Source organism: Benincasa hispida, chromosome 8 (genome assembly GCF_009727055.1).
Source record: "Benincasa hispida cultivar B227 chromosome 8, ASM972705v1, whole genome shotgun sequence".
Classification (NCBI taxonomy): Eukaryota; Viridiplantae; Streptophyta; class Magnoliopsida; order Cucurbitales; family Cucurbitaceae; genus Benincasa; species Benincasa hispida.
In genome coordinates, this window is record NC_052356.1 from 59,002,204 (window position 1) to 59,006,640 (window position 4,437).

General features: G+C 40.8%; 1 non-coding gene across 1 annotated transcript; it reads left to right on the forward strand.

Moving 5' to 3' along the window:
• Positions 1–2,107: 2,107 nt before the first annotated feature.
• On the forward strand, positions 2,108–2,211 carry LOC120084340. The gene has a single exon (XR_005483700.1). It is a non-coding gene; the product is annotated as a small nucleolar RNA R71 (small nucleolar RNA).
• Positions 2,212–4,437: the final 2,226 nt, after the last annotated feature.

Consider the following 4,437-nt stretch of genomic DNA (forward strand, 5'->3'; position numbering starts at 1 on the left):
ATTCAACTCGCTATCCGCCCCTACCTGTATTCCATGTTCTGATAGACGACACCGGCTTTTCAGCAACGCGTCATTCTGGGCCATGTACTCCTTCAATAGGTTCTTAAGCGGAGATCCTGAGCTCGAAGCCTGTCTCTTCTATTAAAGGACTGTTGATTGGTTGATGCATTTGTTGAAATGTAGTGGCGGGTCCTTGCTTTGCTGTTGGTTCGCCCCAAGGTGGTGCTTCTTGATGATTTCTCCTGTCCAAGAAAAATTTGGATGGTCCTCAATCTAGGATTAATTATTGGAAAATGGTTGTTTTTAATGAAACATACAGACTGAGGATTTGTGTGGCAATCCACATAGGAGTGAGGATCTCCGCAACCCACACAGCTGACCATGGGCTGCCCAAACGCTTATACCTGATTCACCATCTACTGATTTGATGCGTTTCCTAGCGTTATGTTCTGCAAAAGCTGGTCATCGTAGTCACTTGTGTAGAAAGTGTGGTATTGCGTTGGAATCGATAGAATTAACATTCTGAGATCTCTTCTTCCTGTCAGCTCTTTATCATACGTATCGTCGACCCATTCCTGATTTGTGTTTACAATGCAGTCTAATATCTCTTTAGCCTCAATGTAAGATTTATCCATAATTCCACCATCCGCCGCTGTGTCTGCTGCCATCTGCGATGTCTATTCAATCTACCATAAAAGTCTCCATTTGGATAGTTAGTGGTAGTCCATGATTCGGGCAATTTTTTACCAACCTTAAAACGCTCCCATGCGGTGCTTAAGGTCTCAACTTCTTCTTGTTCAAAGTTCATAATCTCTCGACGTCTCCTCACGTTAGTTGTAGGTGGGAAGTATTTTTGCATAAATTTCTCCACCAACTTCTCCCAGGTGTGATTTCACCAGGCTCTAGTGAGCTTACCCATTGTTTTGCGTCATCACGCAAAGAATAAGGGAACAAAGACAGCCTAATCGCCTCTGGGGTGATTCCAGGATCACAAATGAATTACACGTTTCCAGGAAACACTTCATGTGGGCGTGAGGATTTTCACCACGACCACCCTCAAATTGTCCAGCAATCTAGAGCATTTGAAGCATTACAGATTTCATCTTAAACCTCGCTATCTGGTGTTAGGTATATGATTTCTGGAGAGAAATCACCACAATATAGGGGACGCGTACTCCTTCATGGGACGCGTGCTACTGTTCACCATTAGGATCAGATTTTGTGCAGCATCAGCTAGTTGCTATCTAAGTTTTGATTTGCCTGATAGTTCGCCATTACTTGTTGGCTGTTCTGTTAATGAAAAACTGTACCTCGAGTAGTGAGTGATGGATCATGCGAAAATGGATTTTAATGTAGTGTACACAAACCAGAGTGTCATGTGGATGATATGGGATGATTTGCTTATCTTCTGTCTCTTATACACATCTAGATGTGTATAAGAGACAGATTCTGGGCTATGTACTCCTTCAATAGGTTCTTAAGCGGAGATCCTGAGCTCGAAGCCTGTCCTTCTCTATTAAAGGACTGTTGATGTGGTTGATGCATTTGTTGAAATGTAGGTGGCGGTCCTTGCCTTTGCTGTTGGTTCGCCCCAAGGTGGTGCTTCTGATGATTTCCTCCTGTCCAAGAAAAATTTGGATGGTTCCTCAATCTAGGATTATATGTATTGGAAAATGGGTTGTTTTTAATGAAACATACAGACTGAGGATTTTGTGGGCAATCCACATAGGAGTGAGGATCTCCGCAACCCACACAGCTGACCATGGGCTGCCCAAACGCTTATACCTGATTCACCATCTACTGATTTGATGCGTTTCCTAGCGTTATGTTCTGCAAAAGGCTGGTCATCGTAGTCACTTGTGTAGAAAGTGTGGTTATTGCGTTGGAATCGATAGAATTAACATTCTGAGATCTCTTCTTCCTGTCAGCTCTTTCATCATACGTATCGTCGACCCATTCCATGTTGTGTTTAGCAATGCAGTCTAATATCTCTTTAGCCTCAATGTAAGATTTATCCATAATTCCACCATCCGCCGCTGTGTCTGCTGCCATCTGCGATGCTCTATTCAATCTACCATAAAAAGTCTCCATTTGGATAGTTAGTGGTAGTCCATGATTCGGGCAATTTTTTACCAATCCCTTAAAACGCTCCCATGCGGTGCTTAAGGTCTCAACTTCTTCTTGTTCAAAGTTCATAATCTCTCGACGTCTCCTCACGTTAGTGGTAGGTGGGAAGTATTTTTGCATAAATTTCTCCACCAACTTCTCCCAGGTGGTGATTTCACCAGGCTCTAGTGAGCTTACCCATTGTTTTGCGTCATCACGCAAAGAATAAGGGAACAAAGACAGCCTAATCGCCTCTGGGGTGATTCCAGGAATCACAAATGAATTACACGTTTCCAGGAAACACTTCATGTGGGCGTGAGGATCTTCACCACGACCACCCTCAAATTGTCCAGCAGTCTGGAGCATTTGAAGCATTACAGATTTCATCTCGAACCTCGTCCCATCTGATGTTGGGTATATGATTCCTGGAGAGAAATCACACAATATAGGGGACGCGTACTCCTTCATGGACGCGTGCTACTGTTCACCATTAGGATCAGATTTGTGCAGCATCAGCTAGTTGCTAATCTAAGTTTTGATTTGCCTGATAGTTCGCCATTACTTGTTGGCTGTTCTGTTTGTTAAGAAACTGTTACCTCAACCTTCGACGACGATTAGATCGGTTTCTACCTCGGAAGGTCCTTTCAATCTCGGGGTCGTATATGAGTTCAGAAGTGTTCTCCCTACTCATAAACGTTCACAAGTTTAGGCTCAACTTGTAATACTTCCTTGACTGAAGTGTTCCTACAAAAGATACAAACGAAATTTCTGGTTAGTCTTGTTTCTGAATCCCGGAAACGGCGCCAAAACTTGTTCATTGCTATCGTGATTCGAGCTGGGAGTGTATTGTATAAAAATAAATTGGAAAAATAAGTTCCAAGTATAAATGATGCGTTGATGCCTTGACGTGTTTATGTAGTTGTAATGCGTTGGTGCATTAAGGATGTGACACAGAACGCACGACACTCCTTCTATTGTCGTTCAAGTTTTCCTAAACCAGACCCAAGTAATAAATCCAGTTTAGGTTCCTGGTAAGTCCAGGATCGACTCACGGATTCATTAAACTAATGCAGACCTTGCTTGTAACGATTGTAGGGGTTTCCTAAATGTATGAAGAGAAATGTGTTTATACACTAAAGTGTTGTGCTTGTGCAAGAAGAAACAAAATAGTTGAGTAGTGAGTGAGTACAGTCGAAAATATGTATTAATGTAGTGTACACAAACCAGAGTGTCATGTGGATGAGGATTATGGCTTATCTTTGTTATGCATTTAGACTTTATTCAACACTTCTCAATGCGAAGAAACATACAAAACCTATCTCTAGGATGCATGCGTCTAACACAAATGCAAATACACTATTAAGTCTATCTCTAGATGTACTAGGTGTCCTACTTGATGTGCTGTCTTATCTATTCTTTCGAAAATCTAAGCTAAGGATGCTTTCACCAATTGATCAAGTCGATTAAGCATTTGAAATGAGATTTTGCAAAAGTATAAATGCATTCAACATAAACAAGAAATAAACATGGCAATATGATGGATCAAATATATGAATTTATAAAGAAGCAAATTGTCTTTAGAAAAGCATATATACAATCAAATGAAATGAAATCGATAGATGAGATGAAAGGAACTGAGTCAAGCCGCAGAGTACAATCTCTTGTATCTCTTTGGCTCAATTCTATTGTGTACAATCACTTATATAGGATTTGGACGAAGTGTCTTTCTCAAGCTTGACTTCCTCCGCTCCTCGACTGGCGGTGGTGGTGGTTCTCAACCCTTCTGATTGTCTTAGTTCCATAGCACAGCTTCTAAAGAACTACAATATGACTACACTATTATAGAGAGTGGGAATCTTTCATAAATTTCGGTGTATGTAATATACTCTAGGGACTTCATCTATTTATAGGCGTTAGTCATTTCCACTTGGTGATGGGCAGCATTAAAGTCCATGCCCTGGTCAGCCGCTTAACGCTCAGAAGTTTTTTCAGATGGTGATTTGACATTAAACCTCTGCATCATAATCTTCTCTGAGGTAATTCCCTCCGACGCATAGCCCATGTGTTAGAACTTTTGCCTGCAACACTTCTTACTCATGCATTAGCTTCTTTCTCTTGTTTGAAATCCTATAATACAATGCATTAGTGTCGCAGTATTTGGTAATAAAACTTCTTTTGCATGAGTTTGCTAATTGTTGAGTAATTCTATGCGTTTCTTCTAAAAATGAGGAGAATTTATCATTAAAAACCTTAGTTGTTCCAACTTAAGAGCAAAAATAACTTGTATTCTACAAGTTATTATAGTCTAAAGATAGAATCTAGGCTTGAGAA